We start from the raw sequence: 18,488 nt of genomic DNA, 5'->3' as shown, positions 1-18,488 counted from the left end.
GTCACTTAATTCATGCAAAAAGAATATGGCAAGCAATGTTAAAGTCTTCTGAAAGTGCTGTGGCCTATACACAAGGAAGTGTCACAATCACAGCTGATCTTCTGCCACTGTGCTGCCTTAGTGACAGCAGTAAAAATGCTACAGCATGACCTAATGCCCAGGTAAGGTCCAATGTCTTTGGAGAGCCTGTTCTCTGGATATTCAGCCTGTACAGAAAGTGCCCTTGTTACCTGTCCCAGCCAGTTTAATATTATAACAAATCACAAACACCCCATTCATTTTGCTGTGTGGAACTTCCTGGGCTGCCCATGCTTTTGTGTGCTGGTGTAAATGAGGTATAAAAGTAGTTCTGTTCTTCAGAGGTATGAGGCAAGGATATTAAAGGCCATGAGACACTGAGAAACTGAAGCAATGAAGGCTGAAATTGAAACAGTGGCTGAATACATGCCTCGCTCAAAAGCTTGCATCAAGACGAGATCATTTTCAGAAATAATTTTACTATATTATTCTAGATTGGTGTTACATTATACAGGGTAGTGCTATTGTGCTTTTCTTTCAAACGAGAAAGAAAAGGATATAGTTTATAAGTGGGGCCTTAAGAAGGCAATGCTAAGCCCTCTAATATGAGAAAGACCATGGAAATCCAGCCCGCAGCCAAGATCTCCCAGAAGACAGCATGCCATAGCTCCTGTCCTGACAGCGTTGACGATGTTCTGCATGAATTCAGAAACTCTTATGAGATGCACATCATCTCCCAAAGGGACTGGAGGAGTTGAAATCTGGAGCAATTCCTAAGAAAGAAAATATTCACAGTCAAATGAACATAAATCTCAGGCCTGGAATGATTCAGATTATAACCTGTGGAGGCTCGAAGGCTGGGACTATTATCAAAGGAAAGAACAAGGGATGAGAGATGGGATCTCTGTTGTGATGCAGCAGGCAAGTACTTGCTCTATCTTGTTAGCAGTGACGTTCAGAAACTTCTCTAATAATAGCCTAGCCTTGATATTGGAGAAATCAGTCCCCATGGACTGAGTTATCATAAGATCTGATTTGTGTACAAGATGTTTAGAATGGCAAGCACAGATGATATGAACCAAGAAACATATAAAATAAATATGACAAACTGTAAGATCCCTCTTTTCCTATCATCATGCCCCTGGTAAAAGCGTGGTCCCGATAAGATACTATTTCAGTCACCTAAGTAATGCCTCATGTCATTTACAAGGATATTCGACCAGTGCAAAATAACTTTGGTCAGAGAACTAATGGTTATCATAATATGGCCATGTTTAACACAAATGACTGCAAACATTTTTGCTAAACTATCTGGCTTATACCTACGTGTGAGTAATCAGCTGTGGAAATGTCAGAGAGGACAGAGAAATGTGGTAAGGAAGAAAAGCTAAGTTTCAATCAAATAAAACACTCAAAAGTCTGAGCCAAAACAAGTGAACAAACAAGCTAACCAAAAACCCACAAGTGAGCTATGTTCCCTTTCAATATGTGCTGAGACAAGAACATGTCTGTACCCTGAATGGGTAATGCTATTCGCGTGGTGTCTTCTGCAGAGGGAATCAAACCGCTCTTCAGAGAATGATCAGGAGAACTGAGGGAAATATAAGTGGATGAGAACCAGCTCCCTACCAAATCCTCCATGGGACATCAGCAGAATTTTAGGCATCTAATTCCAAACTGGTGAGTCTGAAAACCCCATTGCCTGACGCTGAAGCACTGAAACACCAGGATTGCCTTGATTTTGACTTCATAGCTCCCCAGATGGTTACAATTGCTCTAATCTTGACAGAGCTGAGCAGCTCAGCACTGTGCTCACATTAATTGTGCTTACTGCAATCATTAAATCGTCACCGTATAAAATAGAGACAGAGACCATGGAGTGGTGTCCAGCTCTCCAGCCCCCTGCACATCACCAACACTGCACAGCACTATCCAGCTTGTTGCTTCTTCTCCCCACTCACCCTCAAACTTCTGTCTTTTTGTCCTGACACCCAGATAGCCTCTGTGCTAGTGGGTACTGCAAGGAGATAAGGGCTTAAATCCCTCCAGCGGGCAAGAAGTAGAAATTGTGTGTCTGAGCTCCAGAAAACATGCTTAACTATTGCACAGAGCACTGCCTCCACTTATTGTATGGCTCAAAAGGGCAGAATGGGCTGGTTGCCAGTGTCTAGTACAATGGCCTGGCGTCTGACAAGAGGGAAGCGTCTGAGGCCAAGGAGTTTTCACTCCGTGTAGAGGTTTATCTTACTTGCAGATGCACACCTGACTTTGAGGAAGATGTGTTATTTCAGATAGCACTTCCACAAATTCTCTTGGTCAGGTGGGCATCCAACAGGTGGATGGGATGTGAAATGGCTGGGGCTGTCCTGGTGCACAAAACCATGAAGTCTCTCTAGCTTGTGAGCTGGTGAGATGAGGTGTAGCTCAGAGCAATGAGCTGCTGGGTGGGAGGTGCTGGCGGAGCAGAGAGCCCTCAGAGCCACTCTGTGAGCGAATGTTTGGGCTGCTGCTGATGCTGCTGATGAGTCACATCCATAAGATACCAGTGGGGCTGGAGCTGGGATAGAGTTTTGTGGAGAGTAATAGGAAAAGCAGAGGGAGTGGCTGGGAGAGCTGCTTCCATGGGCTGTGTTCTGTATGCAGCGCTCTGTTTTTTTCCAGTGAGTATCTATCTATATCTCTACTTATATCTGCATCTATAGCTGGATTGCAGTTCTGCAGTAAAGTGCATGCAAAAAGATATATATATATTTAATTTCCACCCTACTGTGCTTATCCAACTCTTCCAAAGTGAGGAAGGCTTAGCAATATGCTTAACAACACATCAACACGCACAACTTAAGAAACACTAATTAAAACATAGTAACAAGAATAAACATAGTCTCCCAGGCACTGGACCCCTTCAGAAGACCCCCTAGTATGTTACCTGATATGCTGTGATGTCCTTACGATGTAGTAATGTCACCTTTCTTTTCTGGTTCTTTTTGGCATCATCAATAAGTCCAGTCTCTCCCTCCAATAAATCTTGGTGAGTCTTTTTTTTTGTCAGGACTGCACTCCTGTTTTGTCCTCTTTACTTCCTTTAGTACCTTGTTTTGCTGTACAACAGAGCAAGTTCTTCCTATAGTGCTTCCAGCTCACGTCCGTCTGCCTATTTCCAGAAGCTTTGGCCCTTTTCATATTAGTAGAGTCTAAGCTTCAGTTGCTTTTCTTTTCACACAGCCTTAGCTTGGTCTTATTCTTTCTAGCCAAGCAACTGTAGGGGTGGCCCTCCCCTTCATCCTAAACATGCTGCGTTCAAATGGATACTGAGTTTATCGAGAACGAAACTCCTGGGAGTTTCAGCACATGCTGTGAACTTCCTGTTACATTTTCACAATTCATTGTCTGTTTCTTAAATTAAAAAATAAAAACCAAACTTTTAAAATTTTTTACTTTTGTCCAGGCAACATGGATACCGAGCTTATTCAAAACTTGCAAACAATCTGACCTCAGTCTCCTATTACAGATATGTCTAGACTAGAATTTGTTCTCCTGTTGTAACTTGCATTTATTAGTTGTTTGCCAATTAGTGGAGTTGGTGAAGACATTTGCAATTGTAAAAGCTAATCTAAACATTCCAAGGAGATGTGTTGCAGCAGTCAGACATTTGCGGTTTACCTTTGGTTGTGCACTGAGGTAACTCACAAGTGTTTGCCTCGTGGAACGAGCACTTGTGGAGTGTTTAGACTTTCATTTATAAGCATGTTAACCCGCTTGAGGTAATTGGCAATCAATTAAGTTGAGCCACACATCAAACCCAGTGTAATACCTGCCCATTCTAATTTCAAATTGAATTAAAAAAGAAAAAATAATGGTTAGTATAGGCTCAGCTAAGTGGTCACAGTGCTGAAGAATGGAAGATATATGGAATGCCTAGCCCAGAAAAATGTGTTTGAGGAGTCCGTGGGCAGAGGGAGAACAGCCCGCTGGATGGCCTCCCAGAGAGAAAGTGGAAAGCTGGCTGCTCACTGGAAACCTGAGAAGAGGAATAGGATGCAAGCCTTCCCACAGTGGATAACAAATGTCTACTGTAACACAGTGGCTTGAAGAAGTAGATTAAAAATGGTATAATCCTTTCACAGAAAGAAATCCTTTCACAGAAAAAGGTGTAATACTTTCATAGCTCCATCCTTTCTTGGTTCTAATGGTCTGTTTCATTTAATGGTCAAAGCTAGAACAAGAATCAATGCCTTAACGTACAGGGGGACAAAAAAAATCAGATTTTTTTTCCTACAATGAAGGGGGTGAACCATAGGATTGGCTATGTGGTTGGTCATTGGAAATAGTTGTACTGGTAGTGTATGATCAGCATGTTTTGGGATGGTAAGGCTTGATTATAAGATGAGATCCACTTACCTCCTTGACATCAAGCACATATTTCAGAGTAAAACTAACAGCCAAGCATAGCTGGTACTGATAGTGTTGAAATAAAATGGATCATAATGTACAGACTGCTCAAATAAATGTTTATATTACAACAAATTGAGCATCCTCTGCCATTTATTTTCATTCTATGGAGAACAATTAGAGGATAAAGATGTTAAGAAGGATATACGAGGCAATAAATGTTTTTCACGGGTGCTTAAACACCAAAGGGAAGTGAAAATATTTGATAACTACAGACATCGTTTATGGAATCAAACAACCCCTTCTTCCATTGTAGGCTGTGCCATTATTATATAAGAAGCCATAGGGTGACTTAGAAAATAAAAAAGTCAGGAACAAAAGAGTTTTTCTTACCTGATGAAATTTTGAAAGTCCTTTACCAAATTCAGCTCAAAGTCAAATCTCAATTTTGTGCCTCAAGAATACAAATTCTGGGAGAGCAAATGTGTTGTGTGGGAGTGTCCACTGGGGATTCAGAGGAGTGAGAAAGGCAAATGGGACAGGGGGTGACGGGAGAGTATGAAAGTCAGAGGGATGAAATTAGGACTCTCTCTCCCCTCCCACACTAATATCCTGGAGGACACAGCAATGGGTTGGTAGCTCCAAACCAATGGCAGGTTGTGGCCAAGAAGGAAATCTGGTTTGCAGGTATCTTCTTTCTCTTTTGCACCCTCAGGCCCTGGGTTGCCATTTGGCCATGACCTACACCTTATCCCCTTTCTTTTCTCTCTAATAGCAATGGGAGGAATGAAAATGAGTTTTGTTGTCTTGGGGTAAGTGAGGAACATCACCAGCTGGGAGAAGAGGAGGAAGAGAGAAGTGGCCAGCCTCTCTGCTTCCTCTCTGCTGGGACAGGGAGACTGTGCAGGTAGCACTCAGGGGTGGTTTGGAAGAGCACAGCCATGCACAACCTCTGCCGTGCCTACATCCTGATCCTGCTTTATATCCTTGCTTTCTCAGAAATAATTACAAGACAGAGCTAAAATCAATTAGCTGATCAAGGGAGTGACCTGTGTGGAAATTCAGTGATGTATCTGAACTTAGACTATGTCAATAAAAGCTTCAGTCATTACAAGTTGAGCCAAGAGTGAGGTACATTTTCCCATAAGTTCATGCATAGCCAATTCCTTAAAATTGAAGAGCCATGTTCAGCCCACTTCAGGGTGTAGTCTTTTCCACCCTGACTACATATTTCTATGGTAACTACTCTTACCAGACGAGTCTGTGTATATATATATGTGCATGTAAATAAATAATAGATAAGGCAATGGTAAATGGTGCTAAAAGTGCATCGGTTCCTCCGTCGTGTTGCACACGTCTCCTGTTGCACACTGCCAATGCTCTCCTCTGTGCAGTTCTGTAAACCCTGCCTTTAGCAAAATCTCAGAGCAAAGGGATTTTTTTTTTTTTTTCTGACTTCGGATCTTTGTTGTGGTTTACCAGCAGCAGCGCGTCCCTGCACCAGGCTGGCAGAGAAGGTTCCACCCTCCATTGCGATGCCAACAGGGAAAACTGGAGCTTCTCCGATGCCTAATGCACAAACCAGGCAGTGGTTTCAGTTCTGGACAGAGAGAGCACGTCAGTCAAAGTGGTTGCCCTGTGTAATGCAATAAGGAAGAAACGTTTCCTAATTTGTCAGCTTTCAGTGTTAGCATGTGAAGTCAGGCAGTTTTTCTGTCTCTAATAATAATTAAAAAATCATCAGGAAAAAAAAAAAGACATTTTCTCCTGTATTTCCTTATTTCTTGGTCTCTTGAATCTCCCTTCTCACTGGATGAGGTAGGAGCTGAGCGGTGGAGCCAAGACATGTTTGACTGTATGGAATTCTTTTTTCATTTCTTGGATATATTTTTTTAGTTTTCTTTGCTTTTCTTGCTTCACATTTTCCAAAGCATAATGGTCTGAGAAGTAACAGGCTCTGTCATGCCTTTAAGATGCTAGAAACTTTCCACTTGCCTCTGAGCTCTGTTTCTTAAGGAATGGGCTTTAGAGAACAAGATCCAAAAAGTGCTGGCTTATATAATGCCCAGGTTAGGCAGAATTTAGCACTGATGTAGGTACTTACACCCCATTGTGAGTGCAATCCCACCCACAGAAACCCACCTAATCTCTTCGCCTTTCTGAGAAACTGGAGACAATTCCAGCTGCAGTAGAAAACTTCTTTAGCTTCCTTAATTTCTGTTACAGCTTTTGCCCTGAGGTCCCTTCCTCTTGGCTGGGCTAAATGCACAGGTATCTGCTTTCTGCCTGGAGCCATTTATAATTCACAAAGAAGGTGCTCCTCTGCCTCACTACCCTGAGGGGCATCCTATGAGATGTGCTTCTAGACTCTGTTGCTCTGATGATTCCAGAAAAAGGCACTGCAGTTTTGGCCACTTTAATAAAAACATCCCAAATGCACAGATAAAGAGAAGATCTCTGCTGTGTATACAGTAATGTACACAGAGGGGAAGATCTAGGTTTCATTTTTTTCTCCTTTTTCATACAGTATTTCTCAAAAACTAAGAGCACAAACACTGTTAGAGAGGGAGACAGTTTGTCTGAATAACCTTGCAATTACACAGCAGAACCAGGCTCCCTCCTGCTTGCCTTCTTCTAGCCCCTTGTACTCTAGATGGCCACCAGCTGCAGCAGGAGCCCCCTCTCCAGGGGGCTGCTCCTGGGGCTAGGACATGGGTGGTGTGAGTCAGGATCCCCACCAGACGGGCACTAAAACCCACCCCACACACCCACTTTCACAGGACCGCCATGCAGCAGGTGTATCCCTGCCTTTCGGGAGGCAGGAGGCTGCAGTAGCGGAGGCTGAGCTTTTGGTGGAGGCAGCCATAGGATGGCACCCGCAGCCAAGGGACACCCAGGTTGTGGTTCCCCGTTGCTTTCAGCCAGCTTCGTTTAGCCAAGGCGACGCTGCCTCTGGGTGTACGTGGCAGCAGAGCATCGAGATTTAAAGAAAATCTTCAGTGCCTACAGCCTCTCAGGTGCCTAAACAAGTTAGGTGAAGTTTATTTTGGCTCCCTGTCCACTATGTAGGCATCTAAATTCTGCATAAGTTGCACTTTAGGTGTCTTGCTGTTTTCTTTGGATTTTGCCCTCAGCTGTGAGCAGGAGTATAGGTTTGCTCTGGCACGTGCTGTAGTAGGACAATGTCACCCATTGACTAAATCCGAGAAATCCACTCCCCATTGCCTCCTCTTCCCTCCCAGCTCTTAAACGTCATGACAGCGATAACAAAACTCTACCTACCATTCTGTTACTGCTCCCTTGCAACCAAACCTGTGAACTCAACTTCCCAGTTGTTTGATCCTGTCTAAATCCACATCTGCCAAAATCAGTCTCTCACTGGTAAAAAACTCCACTTTCTGCTCAGCTTTTCCACCTTTCCAGTATATATACTTGTGATGTTCATTATTCAGTCTGGATTATTTATTTGATTTAATAGTAAACCCAATAAAAGTGTTGCTCTTCTCTTTGAGTTGCCACCGTCCACTGCAGACATCTGCAGAACCAGGGAGCAGCCACGTTCAAGAACTGGAGACATCTCCTTGCTTCAGGATTTGGGTCTGGCATGGCACAAGCTACAAAACCTGGGTTTGTTTGTATGATAGCAGTCTGCCCTTGTTTAACAATGCCTTCTTCCCCACAGTGATGAGGATCTCTACAAGCTTTATTTTGCCCTAATTAATTTTCACTCCTCTTTGCTTTCATGGTTGACCTTTTCCATCAAGTCTTAAAGAATAGATGAATTGTCTGTGAAAGTGAGGTTGTTCAGCCATTATCCCTTATAGCTGTGCTCCTCTCTTCCCCAGGGAACCAAACCCATTGAAGCAAGTTGTTTAAGATATTTGCAAGTGAAACTGTGAAGTATTTGGCCTTGTTTTTCAATTTAAATATTCTGGCACACAGCACAGGCCAATTAAAGCCCTGTTTTCATGGAAATTTTACATGCAGCCCTTGTATAGATGTAAGCCACTGCTTATTTTAGATATAAGTACTACACCGTAATAATCACTTATCATGCTAGTCAAAAATAATTCTAAACAGACTCCGATTTTGTTTGCTGGGAGAAGCATTACTGAGCACGGTAAGAGTGCATGGAGGGCTCCGCCACTTGGGAAATGGCAAAATGAGGCATTTAATTCAAGCACAAGTTATTTTTATTGTTGCTGCTTTTTTTTTTTTATTGTTGCTGCAGTTGTTGCTGCTTCTGCACAATCCCTACAATTTATGAAATAAATTGAAATAAAATACAAGATCAAGAAGATTTTAATGGATTTAAAATGAAGACAATTATTATGGTATCAGTTGCCATTGACACATAACTGCAGTAAAGAGATACAGTGGTGGCTTACCCCTGTAAACTATATTTGGCGTGGGAACCTTCAGCAGGGGTGCTAAAGAGTTGGAGGAATTGTGAAAGAAATGCCTGCAGAAAATGGCAGAACAGTTACAGAAGGATAGAGAAAGCACCGGCAGCCTCTGCTCTCAACCTTCCCCACGACTAAGTGCACTGTTTTCTTACTAAAACTTTTCATCCCTCGTTGCAGTTCTCTGGGGACCAGCTTTTAAAATTTGGTAGAGCCAAACTACAGCAGCCTTTGAGTGGCTGTTTTGCAGTTTATATTGCCCTTGTGCCTTGCTGGTAAATACAGTAATTGCTTGTTATGATTTCTGTTTGTTCTTTGTGAAAGTAATGACATGTTTTTACAGATAGCTACAGATTTATATTTAGTCTAGATGACTTAATTAAGAAAAGTAACTTCCTCTGCCCCAAATATCTCAGTACTGAAAGATTTATTCATGGAAGTAGGCAAAATAAAATCACATTAGCAGACAGTTTGCCGTACCTGAGAGATTCAACATTAGGTATACATATATATTTTTTTTTATCCTGAAGAATGACTGGAAATGTGAAATTATGTATAGGGATGATTCCATCATCATTAGGAAGAAACCAGCCTAATTCAACAGTGGGCAGGAGGGAACGGACATTTTATCCAGCCAAAAGAAGATGGTAGATAAATTGCTTCTCGTTGAATTTGATCAGGACGAGAAGCATGTTTTGTCTTGTTAAAGGCTGTGTAATATCTTTAACAACCACAGGAATTAAGGCTTTACTTGCATACAGAGCTTCACCTCCATCAGGGAAGCAGCACTCCAAGCCAGCCCACAGAGAAGAGGAATACCCCGATTAAAGTCGTCCCGGGCGAGCAGCACCAGGATGCAAAACCAACAAAGAGCTCAGTGTGTCCCGGCAAACCCTGTATCATTATAGTAAAATTACTGCTTATGAGAGAAAGAAGGTGTTCCAACAAAAGCGCAGCCTTGTCGGGGCTGCTGCTGGCAGCGCCGCACCAGGCAGGGTGCCCAGCTCCTCACACCCATAACCAACCTCATGGCGCTGGCAGCAGGATGCAGCGCGGCTCTGGCCTCGGATGCCGAGCGAGACCAAGAATAGCACTGGGTGGTTCGTTGTGTGCAGTACTGGGGGAAAAAAAATAAAAAAAAAACAAATGTATTTAAATTCAGTGTTTTCCAAAAGTAGCTAAAACCGGGAAGTTATAAAATATTAACCTGTGAGGCAGAAGGTTTAGGAGACTGCCACTTGTGTGTCCTGGAATAGTTTCTGCTACCTTTTTGGTACGGAGCAGAACCTTTCATTTCATTACTGCTTCTCAGCTGAATTTGCAGCAGCTGCACTTTATCTAATCCTTGCAGCACATTTTCCCACTAGAAAAAAAAAAAAAAAAAAAAGAAAGAAAAAGAAAAAAGCGCAACCTATTTTTGCCTCATTATTTAATTTCTTGTTGTTGTAAATGTTACCGAGATTTTCAGTACTTTCAGGTTGAACTTATTAACTCTCTACCTGCCACATCCTAACACTTTCTACAAGATCTTTCCCATCTGAGAAGAGGAAGGGAGGAGAAAGAGGTAATCCATGGTTAGAAACATCCAAGACTAAGAAGCAGAGGCTACTTAATGCTATTACTAGCCCTTCTTTTTTCCTCTCTGAAGTCCATTATGTCCATCGTGTTCAAAAAATAAAAATACTTTTGATGGAGAAATGTATTTGCTCTAATTGCCTGCTAATGCCTAAAATAAATTTGTTTTGCTTTAAAAAAAGTTAGTTCAATAGTTGATTTTTGGGCTACTGGTTTATGAAGACAAAAACCACAAGAAAAACACACACTAATGATAGGGAAAGACAGGATGAAATTATGAGAACCACCTAACCAAGACTCTTGTATGCAATGTGGGCAACGTGAGAATAAGAAACTGCATTGTAGGGTTGTTACAGCTCCATATCTGTCATGCTGTCCCTCAAAATGTCTGAATATGTGTGTACATATATTTATGAATGGAAGGAAAATGTGTGCAAGCTTCCTGGAAAATGGCATATGATTTATTTTTATAGGTATATTATGTATTAAAACAGTCAGATTAGAAATAATAGATTATATCAATAACTTTTTGTACCGCACAGCTGAAATTATGACAGCTTCAGGGGTACAAAATTTGAGCATTTTATTGCATCAAATGTCAAATGAAGTAATGCAATCAGTGGAATATTCCTTCTGTTCTGCAGTTTAATACTACTTTCTATTTACTTTGCTTTTGCATTCAATGTTTTTAATTGCTTATTATAAAACTCAGAATAAACCAAACTGTTGATGACTCAAGCTATTTTCTAAAGCATTAGAAGAGAAATATCATTCATAAGAAATATGGGAATGCAGCATATTTGAAGAAATGCAGATTGAGGTCCAATTATTGGTACACATAGGTATATCTGTCTTTATCAGCACATCCTGTTTGGGCTATCTTCCCACAAACAGCTTAGGCATTAGTCTCACAGAAGCAGTATATCACTCCCTTCCTCTGTTTATTTTTGGCTAGTACAAATACCGTAGAGGATATTTGTTTTTGTAACACCGTAATGATGAAATAGATTTACTGGCTGCAGCCACAAGAATTCTAAGCAGGTTTTCATTTGTTTAATCTCTGCAGCTTTGTTGTAAAAATTCATAACTGTCTTGGACAAGATGTTAGGAAAAATCTGGACATTTGGGTTTATGGTTAGGGCATTTTTTTGTAGCACCTGAAAAGGTGTGGGGGATGATGTGGGTGCTTGCAGCTACAGAATGGCCAGAAGAGAAAAAGTTACTGGTGCCATAGGTTTTGTGGCATGAACCCATTTCTCCATCAAGCCCACAGCAGTGTGCCCTAAGGCTGGTAGGACAGGCTGGCTTCACTCTCTGGGACAAGTTTCCCATATGGGTCATCTACAATGGAAAGTGCATATATATTAGCTAAGGTAGCTAAATGTCAGGGGAAACAAATCATCAGACACTCTTTGCTTTTCAGCACTGAAGACAGAACCATAACAACCACCCTGAGGTTCACCTAGAATGTCTTTTTTCTGCTAGGATATAATGCCAGGATTTTTTATTATTATTTTTGGCATTACCTTTCTTAATGGAAAGATACACCTTTGATGTGGCAACAACAGAGAAAAGCCACAGTCCCAGATCACCACTGATAACTATTATTTCTTCCACTGTGAGCCCAGACTCACCTATCTAACTTCAGGCACTTAATGAAACTGCTTACATCGGCACAGTCTGTAAAGAAAGTGAATACCCTTCCCCAGCACCAGGGCTCCTCCAGTAGCTCTTGAAGTGTAGGGGATTGGAAGCAGGTTGGTGACAAAACACAGCAGGTGGGACCTGCAGCACCTCTGGGAGATCTGCTTTATTCCTGCCCTGAGCTGAGCAGGCTCATCCCACGAGCAGCCTGCAAATCAACCCAAGGCTGAAGACACGAAGTACAAGAAAAGAACAGCATGCTGCTCCATCTGCTTTGCTTGCAGTGCTACCACACTTTTTTTTTCTTTTTTCTTTCTTCTTCTTTTTTTTTTTTTTTTCCTTCCTTCAGTGCTTGGAGTCTAACAAGCCCAAGAGCTACTAGATACTGCTCAGACTCAGACGAGCTGTTTTGATCTGTCATCTTCTGCTTGTCTGCAGCTGAAATGCTGAGCTTTCCCCCCTGATTAGCCTGTAGTAATTAGGTCAACCAACTCTTGCTTGTACAAACTATTTGCCAGCATTGGCCACCTAGTTTTCCTCTAAAGACACAAAAACAAGGTGAGAAAGGCCAGTCTGGAAGCAAAGGATGACAAAAGAAAAAGGACTTATCTGCTTTATTTTTATTTTTATTTTTATTTTTATTTTTATTTTTATTTTTATTTTTTCTTTCGCTTCATCTCTCATATTTTTTCCTGTAATTTACCAGGGATCCTGTTATACATGTGATACATATGGATTTATGGATTTGCAGCATATTGAATATGTAATTTTCCTCCCCTCCCCCACCTTTAACCCAGCTTTTTTGTTACTGTTTTTTGTTTTCTTTAACCTTGCCACTAGATGCAGTATTGATGAGGAAGAAGCAGGCAAACATCTCCAGCTGCTACAGCCATGAAATAAGCTTTATTTTCCAGCTTATTAACTCTGACCTTAAGGGCACTTGTTGTGGTTACCTTTTTGAAGGTAATATGCTGTCTGTGTGAAGTGTTTAAATTTTGCAGTTTCTTTCTGCTTCTTCCATTGAATACTCCTTTAGAAATTATTAGAATTATGCTACCAAAATAAGTTCTTCTTATATTTCTAAACAAATAAATAAAACCAACTCATCAACACCATAATATTTCGCAGAAATTAAGCATTCCTGACAAAACTGGTTTTGCTTCAGATTGGTGACTTAGATGTGTCCTACGAGTGCTCTAATCATGAGTCTATCGCCTATCCCCAGACGGCTCTATCTTCCTTATTTGCAGGTGAATGGTGTCAAAGAGTCTTGGCTTTGTCCCACAGGGAAACTGGAAAATATTCTGAAACATCAGCTTGAAGAGGAAATTTTTCCTTCATATTTATATTCATAAAGTAAGTGCCAATGGGAGCTGCTGAGCAGTATGTATATCAGACCAATGCATTAGACAAGATTTTCAAGAACTTTTCTAAATTACATCTGCAAGTTCACAGGAATGTTATTGTTATAGCTAGGAATGACAGAGTCTTAACCAAAAAGGACTTGAGTGCATTAAGTGCTATGCAAAGAGGTAATAAAAGATGGCTCCTGTTTACAGGGCTTACGGTGTACGTGGCATTTGAGAGATGACAAGCAGCTAGAGGCAAGTGGGAATAAAACTTAAGCAGTGGCACTCAGAGTTCGATATGCAGCAGATTTAAATGGTGGAAGGGATAATGTTTATGATCAACTCCGGGTTATAGTATAATGCAGGCCTTATATTTCTCTCAAGTCATGTGTACACATATGTTTAGTTGCTGCTGGATAACATTTGGCATAGGCACATCTTTATGTTTATTTGGGGGTGAGGTAGGATTTTCAAATGAGTCTGAAAGCATTGCCTCAGAAATAAGAGAGGTTTGTTTTGCAGGGGGATTGTGTTGTTGTTGTTTGTGTATTTATTTATTTAAACTGGCCTTGCGAATGTGACAGTTGAACAATTTAGGGTTTAATTGTTATTTGTTTTATCATTTATAATGTTAGCATCAGTCAGCAGATATTATATGTGCTATTGCCTATGATCTCTGAGTGATAGGGTTGAAAGATCAGGTTGACATTAGCAAATAATCCCATCTTGCAATCATGTAAACACATGTTTAGCTTTACATCCTTCAACGCACAAGTCATGTAGATAAGTATCTGCTGTGTCAGTGACTCAAGCTTATTTTATTCAGACAATGAACAGCAGTTGCCCAGCAGATTTTTTATGGTGCTCCAGTATCATAATCTATTAACGTTTTACTAGCGTTTACTTTCAATATATAGTTTGCTGGCTGGCACCAAAGCCATTTAAAACAGGATTTGAAACATGAGTATAGATTATATCTAGTTTAACAACTTTATCTCCACAATAAATATATACAAATTTTAAAATTCATCACTCTGTAATTTTCAGCTACTGCTTAAAGTAATTACACATTCTGTGGTGATAACACGTTCAAGGTTTGTTGTTTTTTTATGATATCACAAGCAGGCGAGACACCTAGATCAGGCGTGTTAATGCTAATTGGCAGATAAAGCATAAATCTGAGGGAGCCTAGATTCCTGCCTTTTTGCCAGTTTTTTGTTGATTGGAAACTGAATTCTTTTTATCCTAGCATTTACTATTCAAAAATGCCAGGCAATTCACTGCTGTCTTTCCACTGTGCATTTTAATCCATCAGTTCTGTTATTCCTTTAATGCCTTGTTGTTTGTTTTTAATCCAGTAGACTAAATCGGTTTTCTTTTTAACTGCCTTCTAAAATCAATCATACAGGACTTCCAAGTGCAAAAAACAATTGGCTCTGATGACATAGCTATAACACTGATGAGGCTTTTGTTTGTTGTTTATTTGTGGAGGTGCATGACCTAGTGATAATAGCAGTGATATACTTAATTTGAAATATAATATTTTACCTACTTGTCAGGTGAATACACTTGGTTATTGCCTCTTGAGTTCTTATATTAAATATTTCAGGCTTTCTGGGAATTCATCTTCCCTCAAGACTGTGAATCCTACCCTGAGACCAGATCCCTAAATATCCCTTGGTCTGAATTTATTAACCCTGTATTCTTTATTGTCCTTATTTTTATTCTACAGATAATTTTAAACCATATGAAGGACTTCAGAGCCTGCTCTGAGCCATGCATGTCATGAATCTTCCTGAAGAGAGTTCAGTAACTTATCACATAAGGAGAAGGTTAGAAGTCTCTTTTTGAAGTCAAGTTATTTGAGAACTTAGCCCTGATCTTCCCCAAAATACCTGACTATAACAGAAGGACTATGTGATCCCAGTAGATGCTGGTGAATGTGCAAAGGCCAGGTTATGAAGTACTAGCAGATGATCATAGAAGACAAAATGACACAAAGATTTTAGATAATTGTAAGCTATCAAGACAGAGAGCTTTCGAATGTTGTTGCCTGCAGATGGAGGAGATCCATTGGTGGCTATTGGAAGTTATGCTATGGATCCAATATGTACCTCAGGAAGCCCCTGGTGGATACTATTCAGAAACAAAGACATTATACTAGGGAAAATCACCCTATATTTCCTTATTTCTTATATTTTCCCATGAAGTCACTGATGGCTATGGCTGGACAGAGGAAAAGGAGCAAAGTGGACTTCTGAGCTGGCAAGTGTGGCTGCTCCTATGCTTATGACAACACATCATCCCCTGTCATTGGAAGGACACTAACTGGCTTTGTACACCTTCCCTTGCTGTTTAATAAATAAATAAATAAGTCCACAGGAATAATTCACCTTCAGACGATGCAGCAATTTCCAGATGAGTGAGCTGCTGTATCTGCTATCAGTTGAACTTGATTGACCAAGCTCCTGCTCACCATAGTAATTATGCTCCTTTCAAAACAGCATCACTGGGTATCTTTGTTCTTCTTTTCTGAGGCAGTATCTTATTATGGCAGAGTTAGCAAGAAATAGTTGCTCTTGTGTACTGAAAGTTTGCCTCAGACAGTACATAATGTGATAAAAAAGGAATCAAAAAAGTTTGAAGTTGCTACTAGACCTAGTGTGTACAATTTGTATAGTATGCAGACTTGAAGAATACTGTCAGAAGCTGCTGTGTGTTAACCCCTGCACTTTTACTGTTAATTCATCACATATTATTTTCAGTGAATTTTAAGACTTTGTGGTCCATGCATGCTAATATCAGATGCTCTACCAAACTGTTTGTATTATAGATCTGTGGTTGCCAGTAGAAAAATGTCCCAGCCAGTGTTCAGGTGAAATAAAACCTTCAGAAAGCATGAAAGCACCTGCCAGAATTGTAGGCTTTGGGTGGTAGCTAGGCAGATCCCCATTACAGTGCAGATCAAGCTCTGCAGATAGCCACGGTTGTCTTTGACACTGAAGTCCTCCACTGTACAGCTACTGCTGTTCAGTAGGTTGGAAACTACTTGTCACTTACAGATAAATGTAGCTACTCACTATGTCTATCCAAACCAAATATCTTATTTGTTTTCTTCCTGCAGAGCATCATATGGTCTTGTTTAGGCTTTCTGTGACCTCTTCAGTTCTTCTCTGAGCCAGGGTCTGTGGCTTGCAGCATTTTGCCAGCTCCAGTATAGCTCAGTGTCCCTCTTTTGATCCACAGACCCTATCTAAAAGGAAAAAGACCATGGCCTTCGCAACGTAGCTGTGTTGGTTGCAGATAAGCCTGGATTTCATGCAAGGGGGAACTTAGTTGTGTGAGTCTCAGCTCAGTGCAGACAAAACTATGTTGCAATGAATGTAAATGGAATTTTTTTAAAATTGTATTTTGCCAGGATTTTGGATGTACCATTGAAACTTGAGTGCCAGTCTTTGCAAGAAATGAACTTTCCTCCCAGTCATTTTTTTCCTTTTATTCCTCCAGAAGAAGGAATAGTGTTTATTACAACTAGGCAGACATCTTGATTCAAAGTTTCCTTTTGGCATCGGCTTCCTTAATGTGAAATTTTAACAAAATCATACCTCTCCTAACACTTTATTTACACAATTGATAGATACAGGTTTAATTAAATATTTATATTGATACAGCATTTTACTAGTTATCTTTTCTTTACCAGCCATCACTACGTTGTTAATTTCAGTTTCAGTACATTGAATGAATGTATTTGTTTCTCCAACTTGTTGGAAGTTTGTTTTATGTGTCTTTCTAAATAGTGCCTGGTGCTCTGTTCTCTAGGAATTGTAATATTTAAGCCATGCATAAAGTAGGGTCAACTCACTGGAAAGGAGTAGGAACTGGTTAAACCTACAGTGCTTGACAAGTTTAAATGATTGTAATAAAAGCCATGAAACAAGGATTTTGTGTTTCTCATGGATCTGGGCCATATCTGGGCCAGAGTGTATATACTAAGATATGTTCATGCAGTGACACAGGTTCATTGAACTGCAGAGCTGGGAAAACCCACAAGAGTCTAATCCATCCCACCTACCTCAAGCAGACCCAAATGGGCTTCACTGGATATATGTCTTGAATAACAGTGTACAGTGCTGAGCTATCCTGTGCCCTTAAGTTTCTTTTGCAAGCTGTGCTTCTACAAGGCAATTCAACCATTTTGTTGTAAAGCATGATGTATTATGTTTTCTGGGACCCATTTTCCTTCAGACACTAGTGCAAAGCAATTGTGTCCTTAAGAAGTGGTCCTCGTTCCTTCCTGTATTTTAGCTTGTGTGTTACTCCAGAGAAACATCCCTGAAAGGTGTGAATAAGGCCTGCCTAGTGGAGTGAAGACAAAACCCAAGACTCTTCAGGTAAATCACGTAAATCAATTAGGTTCTGCAAGAGCTTGATATTGTCTGACCACATTCAGAAATGGCTAGGATTAATAAATACACACCTTTTATATAAAACCCTTCCTCAGAAGACTCCAAAGCACTTTGTAGAGGTAGCTAACACTATTATCAGGTTGTGCATTAGAAATCATCTGCATGTGAGGAAGTAAATGCAGTACTGATATGAATTGGATCAGTGGTGACTTGACTTTTAGCTAGGTACAGGAAATAGCAGAACAAGGTGAACATAAATATCAAGGCCTAGAACAGTAATATTTAGGAAATGTAATTTGTGAGCTGAGTTTCTGAACTGATGACTATGCTGTGCACCTTTTGCATGTCAGGATTTGAACATGTTTGCAACTGAAGCAAGAGTTTGTTTTACCAAGGGGAAGCAGTTACTATGATTGGTGCTGAATAGAAATAAAAAACTGATGTTGTAGTGTTGGTTGAAGAACTATACTTGTAAATAAATAGACACTTGTAAATAAATGGCTACTGTCCCTGATTATTTTCTCTCTGCTGTGGTAGACAGCTCCATTTTCTCTACCTTAGATTCAAAGAGATGAGTTCTCAGGTTGTCACAATAAACCTGTTATCTCCAGAAGCTGCTGTTTCATGGTGATTTGTGTATAACAAAAATCCCTCTAAAATAGCAGTATATTAATATGTTAATTTTATCTGCTACTATTGCATGA

The 18,488-nt window shown here is 40.4% G+C and overlaps 1 long non-coding RNA gene across 2 annotated transcripts in view; it reads left to right on the top strand.

The window, feature by feature from the left end:
- Positions 1-18,488, top strand: part of LOC121064815 — a 25,575-nt gene extending 7,087 nt beyond the window's left edge. The window contains exons 2-5 of one of the 2 annotated variants that reach the window (XR_005816706.1): positions 1,572-1,698; positions 13,280-13,385; positions 15,111-15,210; positions 16,797-18,488. This is a non-coding gene — a long non-coding RNA (uncharacterized LOC121064815). Of the gene's footprint in view, positions 1-1,571; positions 1,699-13,279; positions 13,386-15,110 lie in introns of both variants that reach the window. The other variant, XR_005816705.1, reaches the window with a different exon arrangement.

Source organism: Cygnus olor, chromosome 2, assembly GCF_009769625.2.
Source record: "Cygnus olor isolate bCygOlo1 chromosome 2, bCygOlo1.pri.v2, whole genome shotgun sequence".
Classification (NCBI taxonomy): domain Eukaryota; kingdom Metazoa; phylum Chordata; class Aves; order Anseriformes; family Anatidae; genus Cygnus; species Cygnus olor.
The sequence above is the reverse complement of the archived record's forward strand: the minus strand, read 5'-3'. Positions and strand labels throughout refer to the sequence as shown.